General features: G+C 44.9%; 1 protein-coding gene across 1 annotated transcript in view; it reads left to right on the top strand.

Moving 5' to 3' along the window:
• Positions 1 to 285: 285 nt before the first annotated feature.
• Positions 286 to 19,983, top strand: part of AMBRA1 (autophagy and beclin 1 regulator 1) — a 218,233-nt gene continuing 198,535 nt past the window's right edge. The window contains 1 exon segment of the mRNA XM_030559918.1: positions 286 to 425. The gene's annotated coding sequence lies outside the window, so the exon portion shown is untranslated.

Below are 19,983 nucleotides of genomic sequence, written 5' to 3' on the forward strand. Positions count from 1 at the left end.
AGCACACGCCAATAGCTACCACCACCCGCGACGTGGGCCTCGCCCTCCGCCCATCCTCATCTCTGAGCTCCATTTCTCTAGCCTGTCCCAAGCCGTGCTCCCTTGGCTTTTCCCGTTTAAAACTGAGGAGAATCGCTCGTCGCTCGGCTAGCAAAGCCTGGCACGGCTCTAGATTTGGCTGCTAGGGCCTGGTTCAGCTCTTGGCTCGGTTGCTCGAGCCTGGCTCGGTTACTTGGCGCTCATCTACCCGCCCTGGCCGAGGTCCTCGGAGCGGCGGCGGTAGTAGGAGCCGGAGGAGATCGAGCAGCTCGGGCCCCTTCCCCGAGGCCAGGCCCCGCCGCGCCCGGGACCCCCAGCTCCGCCGCGACCTCGCCCCACCCCCTCGGGCTACGCGGCGAGCCAGGCCCAGGCCCTTCCTGCAGCAGGTAGGCTCCGGGCCTAGACGCTCGGCCCGGCCTGGCTGAGCACGGCCCGTGCCCCTCCCGAGGCCGGCCTGGCCGCCGCAGCCACCGGCTGGCAATGGGCGGGGGGCGGAAGCGGCGGTGTCAGGGCTGGGAGGCCACCAGAGGGTCCTGCGGCTCTAGGTGCTGGGGTGCAGCGGGGCAGGGGGCGGTAGGGGGAGGGTGTCCCCGAGCTGGGCTCCAGGGAGGTGGTAACTTGGTTTCTGGGTGTCCCGCGGCGCGGAGTCTCCCTAGGACAGGTGTAGCACTGGGCTTCCTGCTGCCCCGGAGAGCAGGCTGCCTGGCGCCCTCCGCTTGCCTGCCCTGGGCACAGCCCCGGAAAATGCCACCGTCCGGCAGCCCCAGGCACAGAAAATCCGAGTCACCGTGAGTGAAACTGAAAGGCTTCCTGCTTGTCAGACACTGCCTGTCTGCACGTCCACTGCCACGTTAAACCGGAGACTGGTCACTGGCCGTGCCTCAGGGCCCTTGGAAACCCCGCTAACTAGCAGCAGCAGAAATGAAGGAGTTGCCTGTAATGCTCATCTGCTTCATTTTCTATCTCCAGCTCCATTTGATCATCACACTCCTCCTTACACAACAGGGCAGGAGGAATGGGGTTAATTCTGTTTTCACTTTTCTGGCTGTGGTATAACTGTTATTCTAAGCCACTTGGTTGGAAACAGAAGCAGAAGGACAGTTTTTATCTTCGGGTTGAATATACCAGTCAGTTCCTCCACTCAGGACTTTCATAAGATATTAGTGGCTATTGTTTTTTTGTTGCTGTTGTTTTGACACATGCTGTAGGTGCAGCAGGACTTAATATTTAAAAACAATAAAGAAAACTTACTGGGCTACCAAAATTAAGACAACCAAGTTTAATTAAATGTAAATTGCTGATTATCCTTGAACAACTTGCCTTACAAAATTATTCCTGTAGCGGTCAGCGGTGTTGTGAAACATGAGTGTAGGACAGGTTATTTTATCACAATAGTTTTGGGATTGAATAAGTTCCTTTTCTCTCCTTGTAATGATGCTTACTGTACGCCTGCTCTGAGGAATGAGAGTAATTTGTTCTGAACAGGGTACTCAGTACACATTAGCCTGGTGATGTGGAAGTAAAGTACCTTGTCCTTCACAGCCATGTGCTGTTACAAAGCAGCTATGAGAGAGGATTGGGTATTTCAACTCTTCATTGGCTTTGAATTCCTACTCTTAGAGGTAGGTTCTACATTTGAACAGCTGTCCATGTTGGCAGAGTCTCAATTGTTCATTCAATAGGGCAAGGAGTTGGGGTCATTGTGGAAAACAGTTAAAATAATTGGTGGTTTAAATTCATACGTCCTCCCACATAATTTTGAAATTCCTTTGTAGTACCATCCTGCAAAGGGAGGGTTCTCCAACAGCAGTATGAATTAAAGTATCTGGTGAAATCAGGCACAGGCTTGCCCTGTGGAGAGGGAAGAACAAATATCCAAAAGGATAGGGAGGTCACCCACAGAGAAGAGGAGGTGCAAGTAAATTACTTAATTTTAGGGTGTAGATTTTAAAGGGATGTTATCTTCAAAGTCATGTCTCTGACTCTTTGTCTAATCTTGTTATGATTTATAGTTAAGATTTTATAGGTAAGAACTGAGACACTAGAGGAAAAAACAACTTTTTTCAGTTTTTGTTCGTTTGACAGCACTGTTTCCCCATGCAGTCAGTTTCCCTTGTTGGAGTGCGTCTCAGTAAGATGGAGGTAGAGAAACAAGCATTGTGTGTGTAGGTGTTTTTATTTATTTTATTTTTTAAATCTGCAAAAACTGACCAAATGGACTTGGGCAAATATAGGGCCTGAAACCTGCTTTTACTTAAAACAAACAAATAAACAATCCCTCCAATTGATGATCCTCCTTGTAACTAAGTTTTTTCATGTCTCCTGACTTTTTTTTTTTTTTTTTTTTTTCATTTTGCTCCTTCCATACTTACTCTGTAAGAAACTTTGAATCAGGAGCTCATTCCAAGGAGTTTGATGTCCTCAGTAAGGGACTGGAGATATCTTGCATGTTGAGATGTCACTGTATAGAAATTGATGCTACCAATGTCTTCCTTTCATCTCTGTTCCATCTGAAATTTGGAGAAGGCGCTTTAAATTTAGCTTGTAAGTGTACTCCACTTAGGAAGAAACAATAAGTTGCGCACACATACAAAACGGGAAATGACTGCCGAGGAAGGAGTACTGCGGAAAGGGATCATGGGGTCATAGTGGATCACAAGCTAAATATGAGTCAACAGTGTTTACCAACACAGTTGCCAAAAAAAACAAAAAAAGTTAATTCTGGGATGTATTAGCAAGAGTGTTGTAAGTAAGACATGAGAAGTAATTCTTCAGCTCTACTCTGCACTGATCAGGCCTCAACCGGAGTATAGTGTTCAGTTCTGGGTGCCACATTTTAGGAAAGATGTGGACAAATTGGAGGAAGTCTGGAAAAGAGCAACAAAAATGATCTATGAGGGAAGATTGAAAAAACTGGATTTGTTTAGTCTGGAGAAGACTGAGAGGGGGACATACATTTTCAAGTATGTAAAAGGTTACAAGGAGGAGGGAGAAAAATTATTCTCTGGGCTTAAATTGCAGCAAGGGAAGTTTGGGTTGGAAAAACTTCCTAACTGTCAGTTAAGCACGGGAACAAATTGCCGAGGGAGGTTGTGGAATTTCCATCATTGGAGATTTTTAAGAGCCAATTAGACAAACACCTGTCAGGGATGATCTAGATAATACTTAGTCCTGCCATGAGTACGGGGCCTGGAGTAGATGACCTCTCAAGGTCCTTCCAGTCCTATGATTCTATGGTTTCCTGGTTCCCTGTGGCAGAACATTGTGTGTGTGTGTGGTGTGTGTGTTTTTTTTTTTTTTTTAATAAATGGTTTAATACATGAATCTGATACTGTGATACATGATCACCATGCTAACCTTTGGTCTTTTCAACTTAACAGTGTCCCTTAAATTACTGAATATGTTCTCTAAACCTTAACTGCACCTTAAAAATTTTGTCTGGGAATGTGTTTTTAGTTCTTGAATTGTTCTCCTAAATCATTCCTTCAGAGCCCTTATTAATTTTGTTGCTCTTCTCTGAATTTCTCCTAATTTGTTTTGCCATGCTCACAATATGTTAGCACTTTTCAAACACAAGAAAATGTTCCGTTCCTGCCTTGAAACGCTTACAAGCTAAACGGCAAATGAAGAGCATGGGTGTAACATAGTCAAAGGCCTGGTCTGTACTGGGGGGATCGATCTAAGTTGTGCTAATAATGTAGCTGAAGTCGACCTACTTAGATCTCCTCACCGCGGTATCTTCACTGTGGTGAGTTGACTGCTGCCGCTCCCCTATCGACTCCGCCTGCACCTCTCGTGGTGGTGGAGTACAGGAGTCAATGGGGGAGCACTTGGGGATCGATTTATCGCCTCTAGATTAGAGGCAGTAAATCCACCATCTACTCGATCGATTGCTGCCCACCGATCTAAGAATATATTAACACTTCAGGCTGGGACGGTGTGTGATTCCCAGTTTGAGGAGACTTACTCACACTATATATTAATGAGTTCAAAATAAGGGTGTTGGGGAGAAATAATATAGGGTGACCCACGAGGAAGTAACGTAATGAAATTGTTTCCTATATTCCTACCTTCTCCTTTACACATTTCCTAATGGTGAGATCTATTAAACTTTGGAATTGTCTCCTGATGGAAGCTCCATTGCTTGGGACATTTAAAACAGGAGTGGATATAGGCTCAGGGAATAGACAAGAACATCCTGCCTTGGCACCCAAAGAAGTGGAGTATAAATGAAAGTCTTTGTTGGCTCTAATTTTTATGATCTGTTCTCTGAAGCTTCCATGAGGTATTGGATGCTGGGATTGGGTTTAGAGGGAAGTTGTCTGAACCAATGTGCTAGCAGAGCTCATCTTTCAACTTCCATGAAGAACCTTCATATGTGGTTTTGAGTGCTCATCCAGTAGTACAGCTGAGTTATCACTCTTATGAGGCCTTTTTGGCTGTGTTGGCAGGTGATAACCCTGGCACCACCCTCTTAGTCTTACAAAAGTTGTTAGACACAAGCATGTAACATTTATCCTGCGTCTTGAGCAATTTATAATTCCCACAAGGCTTCTATCTCCGAAACCACTTCTCTGATTCCCTTGACCCTTTCCAACAAAACTTTCTTTTGGATTGAGGCTGAGCATGTGAAATTCGAGGCCAATCAGAGACTTGTTGGATGAATTAGAAGGGAATCAGGAATAAACATTGAAACTGACTTTTCTTGTTAACCACAGAGTCACTTAAAAAAATCACACATTTTCCTGTGCCTCCTTTTTCCTGCTATATTGGTGACAGTCTGTCCAGGTAGAATTTGATGTGCATCCCTGTACCAAACCCAAACTTTTCATTTCCCTTCTCTTGTTTAGAAGGTCTTAATTCAGAAATGCTCCAGTTTCACCTTTTGGCCCAGTCATACCTACTCTGAATCACCATCTTATCTGCCTGCTTGCTTTTGTGAATTAGGGAATCACAAGGAGCTCTCTGGGTTTAGGTGAGGTGCTTGCTTCCAGTTGGTTTTTCCAGGTACTGGTTTTGTGGTAACATACCCTCAGGCTCAACTTGAATCTGTAAAAGATCTAATTCTGCCCATTGAGTTAGCAGCAAATCTGTTTACAGGATTAGACCCCAATTCTGTAAATGCTTACACACATGCTGCTTTGAGTAGTTCCACTGAAATCTGTGGGCCACATCTTGTTCTGGCTACTGTTAGAGATGGATTACTGGACAAGATGGACCTTAAGTCTGATCCCATATGGAATTTAGTATGTTCCTGTATGTGTTTGCCTTATCTGGGGCTTAGATTATAAGATTCATTACCTCTCCATCCCAAAAGAGCCAATTCTTTTAAAGTGTTAATTTACACTTTACCTCACTGTTCCCCATTCTTCTCCATACCATACCTTTGAGAGGGAGGCATAGTCTGAGAATATTGAACTAGGAACTCTAGTCTTCTGATATCAGCTGTGCTATTGACTCAGATTGTGGCTTTTAACAAGTCACTTCCCCTTTTTGTGCATTTCCTCATTTGTCGATTGTGAAGTTTGTTTGGAAATGAAAATTGCTATACATGTGCTAAGTAGATAATAGAGCTAGAAAAGACCAGTCAGGTTGTCCAATCTGACCACGTAAATTTTGAAGGGAATACTCTTACATTTTCCCCACTGATGTCTCATCTCTTCTAGCCTGTTTGCCAGTCTTTGCAGTGTTGATACCTTCTCAGATTTCCCTTGGCACTTCCTCTTCCATGTGATCTTGTCAATAACTAACCTAAATCTTTTGCCAGCTTAATTTTTCTCCTCCTCTTTTATCAATTGAAGAGTTCTCTCCCTCAACTTACTTTATCATGAGAAGTATTTTTGACTATCTCCCTGAGTCTCCTGTCTTCAGTGCCACATTTTAGTCCCCGTTGTCTATTGCAATTTTGGTGTCAGTTGCTCTTTTTGTGTTATCTAGCTTTTCTATATTTCATGCAAAAACTACTCATTCATCATTATAACTGGGAATTTAAACACAGAAGTCAGGAAATTCCAGTTAAGGTTCTCATGGCAACTAACTCCTTGTTGTACTTGCACAATATTTTGTATTGAGGAAGATAGTGCTTAATGTCTGTGCAAAGTGGTTGGTTGTGTTGCTGCAGCAACACTAACTTTTGAATTTCCTGACTTGTGTTTATATTCTCAAACATAATTAGACTAACACAGTTTTGGTACTGGATTCCCCCCCCCCTTTTTTTTTAATGTATAAACAATTCAAAATAAGAAATTTCTCATTGAAAGAAAAGTGTGTTTTTCTTTTTTGATGAGAGATTAAAATATGCCAGGTTGAAGATGCATATTCCTTTTGAGCAGTGCACTTCGATGCATTTAAAATCCTAGTAGAAGATCACACCATGGAATTCTTAATATTCCATTATGTCTAAAACAGGTATTTTCAAACAGACGAAAGGTTTTCTGTTTCACAGCAAGCTTGGTCCGTGGCAAGTGTGAAGATCTTTAAATTTAAACTTTTTAAAATTTAAGGATGTAGAAGTCTGAATGACTGGATTAATTTTTTTTCAATATTTCAGTACTGGCAGAATTAAAAACCTAGCAAACATGCCAAGTCTTTCTGGGGTGAGTAACTTCAGCTCACAGGGTAATAGTTTGAGACAGTTAAAGCCTAAAAACAGTCTTGGAATGAAAGTGCTGCCTCATCCCTAACCCTGGGCCCAGTTCTGTAATCGCCACGCAAGTTGACTTTCCATCAACTTCAGTGAGAGCTTTCTGCGTACAAAGACTGTAGAGCAGGGGTAGGCAACCTATGGCACATGTGCCAAAGGTGGCATGCGAGCTGATTTTCAGGGGACTCACACTGGCCGGGTCCTGGCCACCGGTCCGGGGGGCTCTGCATTTTAATTTAATTTTTAAATGAAGTTTCTTAAATATTTTTAAAAACCTTATTTACTTTACATACAACAATAGTTTAGTTATATATTATAGACTTATAGAAAGAGACCTTCTGAAATGTTAAAATGCATTACTGGCACACAAAATCTTAAATTAGAATGAATAAATGAAGCCGTGGCACACCACTTCTGAAAGGTTGCTGACCCCTGCTGTAGAGGATCAAGCCTCTGTAAAGTTGCTGAAATCCATCTTGCATCATGGGGATCAGTCTGTCTATCCATTTCTATCTCCTTTTTCCATCCTAATAACACTATCTTATGGTGTAGCTTGAGAGCTGACAGACTTCGGGTTCTTGGAGCTCTAAGACAATGGCTGAAATGGTTGCAGGGAACTACTACTTCCAGTGTAACTATGGTGCAGATTTTTTCATGAGTAAAGTCATGACAGTGAGGGTCAAAAGTAGGATTCCATGAATGCATCCTATGCCACAAAACAGATCACCAACAAGAGACCATTACATGAATGTATAAAATAAATGGTAGAACACTTTCAAATTTGGGGAAGGATGTTTTTCTTTTCCCACCGTAGTGTACTGTAATACTTATATAGTTTCAGGTATTAGTCTATCAAATGGTATAATCAAATACAAGGGAACAGTGTAGGCTTGTGGTTAGAGCAGGAGGCTGAGTATTGGGATTCTGCAGTTCTAGTTCTGGCTCTGCCACTGTTCTGGTTTTGTACTTAATAAGTAATTTCATCTCCTTATACCTCCCATTTTATAACACCTGTGTCACAGGAGGGGAAGGTATTGGTCTTAACTCTGTGTAAAATGCTCTGAAATCCTTACTTAAGATTTGCATCATAACATACTTTGTGTCTCCACTGCATATTCATTAAACTTCCTTGCAGCCGTCTTTAAGTGCCCCGTTACAACTCCAGAAAGAAGTCTCTTTTTAAACTTTGAATAAAAGCAGGAAGAACAAGAACTATGTGACTATCATGATATGGTTCATGGATGACCTGCAAGAAACGAAGTTGAAAAGCAGAGGGTTAGAGTCACTAAACAGAAGATTAGATGTTAAGCTCATGGACTGCAACCTCAGAAGTTCTTATGGTCCTATGCCACTGCAGTGAAGGATGCTGAGAGGCCCTTTTCTTCTGCTGTAACCTCTGTAAAAGTTAGACTAGTAGAACTGTTCTGGATAGAGGGCCATGTTATCATTCTAAACTGTGTTTACATAGTTCAGATTCCAGTATTTCATGCTGCAAGAAGTGATCATACCTAGGGGCCTTCCAAATTCACAGTCCATTTTGATCAATTTCACATCCAGTGGGTTTTAAAATTAGTCAATTTCATGTTTTCAGTTGTTTACATCTGAAACTTCATGGTGGTGTTACCATGGCGGTCCTGATCCAAAAGGAGATTGGGGGGGAGCGTGTCACAAAGCTGTTGTAGGAGGTTTCAGGATTGCCACCCTCACTTCTGCACTGTCTTTGGGGCTGAAGGCAGCAGCCATGAAGCTTCCTGCAGTTGAGGGAGGTACTGGAGGTGGGTCTGATCTCCCACTGAGAGCAGCTGTGCAGGCCTGCCCCCTGCCTAATGCAGACTAGCAGCTAGGAGCCCCTGGCTGGGGTGCCCCCAGCCCTGCCTCTCCCACTACCCTCCTGTCATGGTATAATTCCCCGCTCTGAACCTTAGTGTCCAAAAGATGGGGTACCAGCATGAATACCTCCAAGCTTAATTACCAGCTTAGAACCTGTAGCGCTGCCACCAACCAGGAATTCCAGTGCCTGGTACACTCTGGTCCCCGCAAGACCTTGCCTGGGGAACCCCAAGACCCAGACCCTCTGGATTTTACCACAAGGAAAGTAAACCCTTTCCCCCACCGTTGCCTCTCCCAGGCTTCCCCTTCCTGGGTTACTCTGGAAGAGCACTGCAATTCAAACTCCTTGAATCTTAAACAGAGAGGGAAATGCACCTTCCCCACTCCTTCTCTCTCCCCCTCCCAGACTCTCCCTGAGAGAGACTGTAATCCTAATGCAGGGAGAAATTAGCCTCTCTCTCCCCCTTCCCTCCTTTCTCCCCACCAATTCCCTGGTGAATCCAGACCCCATCCCCTGGGATCTCACACCAGAATAAAAAAACAATCAGGTTCTTAAACAAGAAAAACTTTTAATTAAGAGAGAGAAACAGTGAAAATTATCTTTGTAAATTTAAGATGGAATATTTTAACAGGGTCTTTCAGCTATAGACACTGGGAATACCCTCCCAGCATAAGTATACAAGTACAAATTGAATTCCTTCCAGCCAAATACACGTTTGAACTCCTTCCAGCCAAATACACGTTTGCAAATAAAGAAAACAGCCATAAACCTAAATCGCTTTATCTACGTAGTACTCACTAGTCTGAATTTATAAGAGCCTGTATCGGAGAGATTGGAGAGAAACCTGGTTGCACGTCTGGTCCCTCTGAGCCCCCAGAGTGAACAACAACCAAATTCTAACAGCACACACACAAACTTCCCTCCCTGAAGATTTGAAAGTATCCTGTCCTCTGATTGGTCCTCTGGTCAGGTGACAGCCTGTCTCACTGTTCTTGTTATCCCTTTACAGGCAAAAGAGATATGAAGTACTTCTGTTCTATTAACTCTTACTTATCTGTTTATGACACCTCCCATAGCTAGATTTCACGAGGGAGGTTTGATTTCATGGCCCATCATGTGTTTTTCAGGGCTGTGAATTTGGTAGGGCCCTAATCATGGATATCAAGCCAGTGCAGGAAGGGAAAATCAACCTTGCCTGTCTGGAAAGTAGAGGTTCTGAAAGTGTTGGAATTTCACGCCACCTCCTGGTCATTTCACTATTTGATTAATGAAATTTGGAGAGAGTGTTAGGGTCCCTTTGTGAATGAGGTAATACTTAGCTCTTATAGTGCTTTTCCTGTCTTACATCTGAGAGCAGTATCATCCCCATTTTGCAACTGCAAAAATGGAGGCACAGAGGGAAATGACTTTCTCATTGTCACCTAATAGGCCAGTGGCTGAGCCTGAAATGCAAACCAGGTCTTCTGAATTCCAGTCCATGGCTCTGTCTCCTCTTCTCCTCCCTCCCCAAACATCTCTAAAACACATATTGGTCCTGTCAATGTTAAGTAAATCTGCTCCTGAAGCTAATGACCTTGCCAACAGCTGCCCCTGCTCCCAGTCTGTCTTTCTTGAATGAGATAATCTAAGACTGTGGAATGCTACCACTGGCAGCATCTCTTCACCTATGAGATCCTAGACTCCTTTCAGTCTGGCTTCAGTTGGGTAGATGGCATAGAAAAGATGCTGGTTGTGTTTAATGAATGTTCTCTTGGGACTATTGTTCCTTTGTGCAGGACCTAGCAGGAACAGATAGAGTTGTGTTAAGCTGGATTTGCTTTTTTTTTTTTTTTTTTTTTTTTCTTGTGTAGGTTTCGGAGGGTTGTGATGGGCATCTGCTCCTCCTCCCAGAGAGCCTTTACCACTGGGTTTCGGAGAGGTCAGTCTTATCCTCTCTCCAGTTGTAATGTTCTGGGGGACTGTGTGGACTGCAATGCCACCAGTAAGATGACACCAAGCTCTGTTGTAAGTGTGTACAGTCCTCTCTTCTCAGCTACTAAAAGAAATAGGGGTCTTGATGAAAATCTGTCTCAGGATCAATCCCAGGTAAAACAGAGGGGAAGTTGATTGATTGGTAGGGGAAGTACTTTGAGAAACTAGCAGCACCTGCTGTAGCATCCTCAATAGAAGACACCTGTCTTCTGGTTGTCAAAGTGGGGTGTGCTTGTGGAGGCCCAAAATGCTTTTTGTGCCTGACTGGCCAGGAGGGATTATCCTTAGTGATCCATTGTTCTTGGAGAATCCACCTCTGTATCCCACCGTTGAGAGGGTTAGGGCTGTGCCATGAGCCTGGAACAGTTTACCAAATGTTGGTGTCTGATTTGTAGGGTTTTCTTTATTGGTGTTCTTGCAGGGCAGCAGCACATCACTTCGCTCCTCCTGCAGTGTTCTCTAACTTCATTTGGGGTCGTGAATACACTCCTCTCTCATTGAGGGAGTGCCATGAGGAACACAACTTAATTTTTAAAGCAAACACACAGAATCCTAAAATCTTATATTCTGTGGCCAGACTTGAGTTCAGCAGCCAACAGTGCGGTGTTCTCGTTCTGAGGCAGTGTCGCTTTACCGGCAAGATTTATTTGCAAGTTCGCTTCATGGCTTCCTTTTGTCCTCCAGAATGCATAGGCAGAGACAGCTTTTATATTTCACTTGATGTTCCCTTTGTCAGTCACTTAGGACTTCTTTGGGCAGCAGGAAGGTTGAAAGACTTTAATGTTTTTTTAAGGGGTGTGACAAAGTTCCTCCTCTGCTTTGGTGGGTCCTGTGCTTATTGGCAGATTTGCTCACCTCAGAGATTCACAGCAGTCCTCATTTTGGCCACTTTTGCTAGTGGCTTAAACCTGCCATTCACTCAGCTAACCTCATCACTGGCCAGCATGGGGAAAAGGAAGGAGAACAATCCCCACAGTCTCTGCTGATATACCTAGTGGGTTGGGGGACAGGCCAGGGACCTTCCCCTCTGGTGGGACCCACAGTCCAGGTTAGTTCCTGCTGTTTCCAATAGGGAGTTGGGTGGAACCAGGGTCTGCCCTCTACTCCTGGTTCCAGCCCAGGGCCCTGTGGATCACAGCTGTCTACAGTGTTTCATGTAACACCTGTGTGACAGCTACAACTCCCTGGGCTACTTCCCCATGGCCTCCTCCCAATACCTTCCTTATCCTAACCATAGGACCTTCCTGCTGACATCAGATAGCGTTTGTACTCCTCAGTCCTCCAGCCCTTTCACTCTCAGCTCCTTGCATGCCCCTCACTGAGTGAAGTGAGGTCTGTTTTAAACCAAGTGCCCTGATTAGCCTGCCTGTCTTAATGGATTCTAGCAGCTTCTTAACTGGCTCCAGGTGTCCTAATAACCTCCCCTTTTACCTTACCCAGGGAAAAAGGACTTGCTTAAACTGAGGCTAATATATCTGCCTTCTATAACTCTCCTGTAATCCAGGCAGAGTTCCTCTGGGCAACATCTGCCAGCTCTCTCGATGTTTTCGGGGAGCAGTGGGCGCTGTCCGGGGTTCTTTGCTTGGTGTCCCCTTCTGGTTCCTTAGTTTTGGCCCTTTGACCCCCACGCCTGTTCCTGTTGTTGCCTTTGTTGTCCCCCGAACTCAGTTGGGTTCTGGGTTTAGTAACTCCTCCCTAGGCTGGAGGGAGGGGCTTTCAGCAGTGGGCAAACTAGCTCTCGCCCGTGTCCCAGTACTCAAAAGGATCACTCTCCTGCAGTCCTGGCAGAGTTCCTCTGGGTGGTGTCCACTGGCTCCCTTGACGCCTTCAAGGAGCAGTGGGTGCTGTCCCAGGTTCTCTGCTTGGTGTCCCAGTCAGGTTTACTTTGTTTGATCCTTTGACCATGCTCCTGTTCCTGTTATTTCATTAGTTGTCCCCTGGAATCATTTGGTTTCCAGGCCCAATGGATCCTCCCCTTAGGCTGGGGGGAGGTCCTTTAGGATCCCAATAGGATCATTCTCCTGTAGCCATCTGGCTCGACCCTGTCACAAGGGATTGTGTGCAGAAGATGCACAACATTTGCTGCTTTCAGCCTTTTTACTGGTAGAGGTGGTTCTACTCCTTTCAGATGCACTCATCAGAGAAGGCTTTCAGTGGTTGATTTGGCACATGACCAACCAATCCTATGAAGTGCTGGAAAGATGAGATTCTTATTTTAAGAGCCTGTAAGGCCATAAGAAATTCTTTTCCAGTGTCTTTAGTGGATAATTCACTTGTGCTGACACCGTCTGAAATCCTCCCCTGCATCAAAACCAGCTGTGGTCCCTGAGAACGGTGTAATGTAAACTCATCAAGAAACAACAGCAATCAGGGTAATGGGAAAGGAAAGATGGGGAGACCCACAGTCTCTGCAACATGCCAGTGTTTTCCAATTACTCACTGTCAGTTGCAGAACATCTGCTGAATGTTCCAAAATGATGTATTCTTGACTGTCCTTCCTGCTATGGGCAGATTTCTGTTTGGATTGCCTCTCTGACAGATGGGTTCCTGTCAGATCAGTTCAGTGTGCTTCGCACTGGCCGTTTGTCATGATGGTCTTCACCCTACATTCTCCTGGTGTACAGTAATGATCTCTGTCTCCTGTTTTGCATTCATTCTGGGATTGCTAAAAGCCTCCTTTATGGATTCTGAACAATTACAGCTGGACTCGTGTAGCTCATTCAAAAACTGGGAATTCTCAATCCTCTTTTGAGGATAGCTGGTATGGAGCAGGATTCAGGGAGAAATGGGTCTGGACTGGGTAATTGTAAACAGCCTAACACACAATCTGTAGTGTCCTGAAATGCCCTGAAGGAAAAATTGTTAAAGAAAACAAAGCCACCAGTTGGCTTTCCACTTGTAGAGTTTCCCAAGTACAGTGGGCAACTTTCCAGATCTTTAATGACTCTATACTAATAATTAATCTTGCACTTGTTGGGCAAAACTTGTGGGTGTTTTTTCCCTAGAACATGAGAGTTAAGAAACCCCTGCTTCTCATTCTGATTTTTAATTTTCAGGTGTGATATTTAATGTTCGGTATAACACGTCCAATGCTACTGAGACAGTGGGCTGGAAAGGCCTGATCCATTGATCTGCACCTTCTGTCTATGCTGAGACCAGAATGTAGACCATTTCAAGCCTGTGGAGCTTGTACTAGTCCTGTTTTTAGGGTCACGTAGCTGATATAATACAGTAAATATCAATTGCATTCTGTATCATACCTGGCAATGATATTTAACCACAAACTGTGCCATATGCTGCTTTTCTTCCTCAGACAAAACTCTTTTGAAGCTGATAAGGAATTTTGACAAGGATAGAAGGATTTGGCTCAACGTGAGAAAATTAGGAAGAGACTCCATTATTAAGAAAGGTTTCTTGCTTTTTTAAAGTGAAGCCAGTAAATATAGCTGATGCCCACAACTAAACTGGATACAGCAAAATAGAACCTACACACAGGGAAACAAATGCAATCTGAAATGCTTGCAGAGCACATCTCCCCACTAAAGCCACTTTCACCACTACATTCAGGGTGTCATTAAGCCAGGAAAATGATGTACGTCTATCCTTAGTGAGCTCTAATTGGGTTAGCCCCAGAAGGGAGAGCCCCTATAATCCAGCCTTCACTCAAAACTTCTTTGTAGCCTGGGTGGGAGGCTGTGTGTGTGTGTCCAGATATGCACTAACAGGTACAGTGTATCAGCCCTACAGTACGTTTTAGAAAGCTGGGCAGTTCAGCAGCTTACCACATAGGTGCTGACTACATGCCTTCAAACAATGGGGCACAAGAGATCCTGCTAGGGGTATGAAAAAACAGGTAGCAAGCTCCACAGGGGTCATGATCCAAAGTATTTTGTTCTCTATAAATGAGAATCTCAGTCCAAAAAGCTATGAATTTGGGACCAGAGCACAATAGGTGGAGCAGTGCTGCTCTCTTGGAGTACCTTCTCCAACACAGCTTGACCTGGTGTGAGCAGATCTGAATGTCTTCCGTATTGCAGAGATCAGTTCATACTGAGTTTCAGTTGGGGATGGTTCGGGGAATGCCTTTTTTGCATTCAGTATAACCCTTTTCCCTTGTTCGACCTTCAGGTTCTCAGATTTAAGGCTTTTTTCCTAGAGCAGCAGGATATGAGACCAGATAATTGAGATGAAAATGAATTTTTTCACCTCCCCCTGAGCAGTTGGCATCAAGCTGTCTAATAATGACTTTGTGTTATGCATACACGCTAAAGATTTATGCAGAATGACTTAAGATGACAATATGAAAATGCACCTAAGAGAACTTGGCATTTCCACATAGCAAATACCCATGGTTCAGTAAGCACAACTGGAAACGTTAATGTAGCGAGCAAATTTGTTACTGTAAAGTAACAGCCATCTTCATGCTGTGTTGTTGTAGTCATGTCACTTCCAGGATATTAGAGGGAGACAGTGGATGAGGTAGTATCTTTGGAGCTTACACAGAGTTCTTCAGGTTAGGTCCTGAAAAAAGCTCTGCATAAGCTCCAAATCTGCTCTGCTCTCACCAAGAGAAGTTGGTCCAATAAAAGATATTGCCTCACCCACCTTGTCTCTCAGAAATCTTAATGTTTTGTAACCTCTTGTCTTCCTGGTCACTTTTATCTGGTGACCTGGAATTCCACAGAATAGAAGCTAAGGTTTTGAAAACAGCACAGCATGGGTTAGCAGGTTCTGAAGCTCTGGATGGTACCCTACTTTTGACAATTTGTCTTCTCTCCTTTCCCTTCTTGGGGCTTCTTCACCAGCACAGTTGGCTTCAGAGGGTCTTCCTGAGGGATGTGGCTTTTGTAGTTCTGTTTTGCTTTACAGTGAAGCTTTTCCTTAAGAGGGGGTCCTATTCTTGTCTGTCTTCAGCTGATTTCAGAATAGATTCTAGAGTGTGAGGGGTTGTCTACGCTGGAGATTTCTGCCCTGGGATTTTAGCTCTTCTCTTTACTACTCTGTCCTTGCTCTTAAATGCCACTGAAAGTTCCCAGTTAATAACAGCTTAGCTTGAATTTAGTTCCCTTTTATTCTTAGCTAGAAGAGAGAAGCATTTCTTTTAGAAGGCTGCCTTTAACAATTCACTGTGTTAACTTCTTTTTTTATATTTTTTTACAAAGGAAAATGCTCTACTTTAGATTCAGAGTTGTCAGGCTTGAAATCATCAGACATGCTTCTCCTTGTAAGCGGCTGCTATCTTGGATTAGCAGTATAAATGCTTTTTTCCATTAAGTGGGGTTTCTAGTGAGAATTCCTAGCTTTGTACTTTGGCCATCCATCTCTTCTTGTCTATGTGACTGTCGCTTCTTTTCTGCCCTTTTTGTAGTAATCTTTGTTTTCTCCTTCATTAAGTATTGACAATATTTTCAGTGCTGTAAAAGTCAGAGGGCACAAGGGCCTTGCCCTCCTGGAGTTTGATTCTAAGTAGAGATGACACAACAATACTGTATCTGTAGTGATCAAAAGGTAGCAGTATCATGTGGAGTGCTTTTTATTTGGACATAGTCTAGGAAGTCACTTGTACGTGGAAGATTTTGGACAACCAACCCAGATCTGTGGGAAACAAACAGCTCAAACTGTCTAAAAAGGTTACTAAGTGGTCACAATATCTGATGATTTCAAGTGACCACAAAAACTTTGTTACAGTACATATCCCTTGGGTAACACTTAGCATTTTAATACATTTCACAAGCAGTAACCCTGGGAATTTCTTATTACCTAGGCTGGTCTGCGCTACAAAGTTGATCTGACATAAGTCTCCTTGCACTGACTTATTTGAGCAGATGTCCATTTTTGCAGTAAGCGCCCTGTTACAGTGCCGCAGTAAATCCACTTCCCCCAATGGCATGGAGCAGTGGCCAACCTACTGAGGTCCAGGCAGTGCAAGTGTAGGCAGTGCACAAACTGTGTCAACCTGAAAAGTCCTCCAGCAGCTGTCTCAGTGTCCCATTTCCTGCCACAGTGACTGCTTTGGTCATAATTGTAAATGACACTGCACAGGGGTCACACAGACTAGAAGCCCCACACATTCCCTTGGAAGCCCCCTGCATGTCTTTTGAAATGCCTTTCCTAACTGCCCACCTTGGTGAGCACACCTAGCAGCACTCTTTTTGTATGCGGCTGCCCAACTGACCATGGTGGCTCCATGCTCTAGAGCAGTGCTCTTCACTATTTTTGAAGTGGGGGTCACTTTGGCAAAAAACCTTCGATGTGAGAGTCACATCAACTCCTAAATTAACACATTGCTTACTACTCCTTAATGATGTAATGTTACAGAACCATTTGTATAACTAAAACAATGTCTATTTGTACAATAAAACAATACTCCTTTTATAAATAAAAAATTGGAGATAGGTATATCTCCTGTAGCTGGAAGGGACCTTGAAAGGTCCTTGAGTCCAGCCCCTTGCCTTGACTAGCAGGACCAAGTACTGATTTTTTGCCCCAAATCTCTAAGTGGCCCCCCTCAGGGATTGAACTCCCAACGCTGTGTTTAGTAGGCCAGTGCTCACACCACTGAGCTATCCCTCCCCCATCCAGGAAAATAACCAGGGAAATATATGGAATTAAAAAGGCACCTATATGAGTAAACTTTTTAAGAGCAGAATAATGCAAAACTTACTTTAAAAACTGAGTGAACAAAAGTGTGCCTCTTCCTCCTTGACTTTGTTCATGCAGTATTTGTAACCTGTCATCGCAATCCAAATGTAAGGCAGTCCAAATGTTCATTGGTCAATTTGTTCCTCTGTTTTCTTTTGACTCCTCTGGCTGGGGGTGTGGGGAGGGGCTAGGGGTAAGGGGTTCAGGGTGCAGAAGGGGGCTCAGGGCTGGGGCAGAGGGTTAGGATGCAGGTGGGGCAGGAATGAGGAGTTTGGGTTGCAGGCAGGCTGCCCCGGGGCTGGAGCCAAAGGACTCCCCCCAGTCTTCTCCCCCCTGGAGCTCCATGCTGCCTGCTGGCAGGGAGGAGAAGGGGCCCCTCTCTCCCCCCTGCTGGCAGCAGGGAGCTCTGGGGCCAGAGAAGAGGCCCACAGCCAGGGGCGGCTCCAGGCACCAGCATTCCAAGTGCGTGCCTGGGGCGGCAAGACATGGGGGAGCGCTCTGTCGGTCGCCGCGAAGGCAACAGGCAGGCTGACTTCGGCGGCATGCCTGCGGAGGGTCCACTGGTCCTGCAGCTTCGGGGACCTTCTGCAGGCAAGCTGCTGAAGGCAGCCTGCCTGCAGTGCTTGGGGCGGCAAAATACCTAGAGCCGCCCCTGCCCACAGCAGCCCTGCAAGCCCCAACTTACTCCCCTCCCCAGTTCCTGCCCACCCCCTATCTCTCTAGGTCTTTGCTGCGTAGCCCTTTAGAGGTGCTGCATGGCTATTTTTAGCATGCCGCACAGCTTAGAGGAAGCTTAGTGAGCCACACTTAGGGTGAATGAGAGCCACCACTGGCTCATGGACCTTGCAATGAAGAACACTGCTCAGTCTAGAGGCTCTTCTGCCTGGACTAGGCTTTAGGTATTCGGTCTTTTGGGTCTGTGAGGAGAAGAGACTGTGCAGGCACAGTTATGGACCAGCTGTAGAAAGATGGACATCTCTCAATGGATTACACAGGGGATGCAGGCGAAGGGCTATGGCAGGGATCATCAGCCGTGCTGCAGGAAAGTGAAGGAACTGTGGCAGGCATATCACAAAGCCAGGGAGGCCAAAAATCGATCTGGTGCTAAGCCACTGACCTGCTGGGCTACATGCCATACTTGGCAGGGATCTCACCAGCACCCTGCAGACCACCATGGATACCTTGAAGGAGCCCAGAGCAAAAACCCCTGCTGTAAACGGCGATGAGTGGTGGGAAGAGATGCAGCAGGGGGGCTTCATCCATGCCTGAGCTGTGACCTGTTTCAGACTCTTCCACAGTGTAGCCAGGCGAGCACTGATAAGCCTGATGAAGGGGAAGGGAACTCGGGTAAGTGCGTGCATGTATTTTTTTTTTTCTTACAATGTTTAAATTTAAAGATGGTTCCTGGCCCCTCCCCTAGTTAAAAAGACACAGGTTTAGACTTTTTCACTGTTTTACTCATACAAGAAGAGGCAGAGGAACAGCAAACAGAGGTAGAGTTGGCATCTACTTTTCATTGCCCCTGTTGGGTTAGGTGTGTGGGAGCACACACAGCACTTTGTTTATGCACATTGGAATGTCCCTCTTACCCTACTGAAAGATCTCAGTGAACATTTCCTGGAGATACTTTGTAATCTTCTCCCCAAGGTTTCTAGGGATGGCAGCCTTATTTCTTCCTCCATGGTAGGAAACTTGCCCGTGCCACTCCCCAATGACTTTGGCTGGTACCACTGCTGAGTACAGAGGCTAGTGGCATACCGGTAGCACCTATGTTCTCTGTGTCTTTGTAACCCTCAGGAGTGAGAGATCTGCTAAAAACCACCACTGCCTGTTGAAAATAATGCTAATATTCAGTGCCATTAACCTATACTCATATCCAGGGAACATTTTATTGCTCTTCATGTTACGGAAAATCCTATCTCCCCATCCCCACCTCTGTCAGGTCATACTCACCCTGGCTGGGGCTGGAGAGCAGGGCTGTGCCAAGGCGCTCCAAAGCTGAAGTGTCAACAAACATTTCTTATTAAAAATGTTTCTGGAAATAGGAGAAGGGAGTTTTGAAACAGATCTTTGGCTTTCCATTGTGACTGTAAATACAATGGCACATGTCTGTTTATATCAGCAGCTTCTGGCCCAAAGGTTTTGAGGGGTACCCCCTCCACACCTGCCTAATGCCTGACTCCGATGAGGTGGAGAAGGAAGAGGACAAGGGAGGACCTGTTCTGAGAGATCCTGCAAGCCAGTGCTGCATTGGACCAGGAACCAAGGGCTTGGAGGATGACCAGCAGCATGGAGAAAGAAAGAGGACAGGAGAAAGTTCCATCAGGACAAGGAGAGGGAAGTGCACAAGGACATAAAAAGTCTTCTCAGGCAGCAAACCCAAATGCTGCAGAGCTTGATCCAAAAATCCCAGACTCCCCACCATTTGCTGTCTTTGGAGAACTCAATGATTGCTGTTCCCTACACTCCCACAGGCCACATCCTCCCCCTACCACTCTACAACCAGGAAAACCATAGCTTCACATATGCTGACCTATGAGAGCCATGGCTGCTATATATATAACACCAATGGATTACATCTATGCACTGAAATGGACAGATATGTTTGCTGCCTTCCCAATTTTAAAGTTCCACTCTGATAATTTGTTTTTAAAAGTGCATTATGTTGCCTGTGTGTTTTTTTTTTTTTTTAACACATTGTGGTTTTTTTCCACTGTTTTTCCCACTCAGTTATATTTTTGGAGAATAAAATTATCTTCAGTAGTTCCCAACACACTGCAGAATGCATAATGGTACTCAAATACAAGGTACTTGTAAGTGTACAGTGCCACATAATTCATAGGTTCAGGAAGACACC

The sequence above is a fragment of the Gopherus evgoodei genome, chromosome 4 (genome assembly GCF_007399415.2).
Source record: "Gopherus evgoodei ecotype Sinaloan lineage chromosome 4, rGopEvg1_v1.p, whole genome shotgun sequence".
Taxonomy (NCBI): domain Eukaryota; kingdom Metazoa; phylum Chordata; order Testudines; family Testudinidae; genus Gopherus; species Gopherus evgoodei.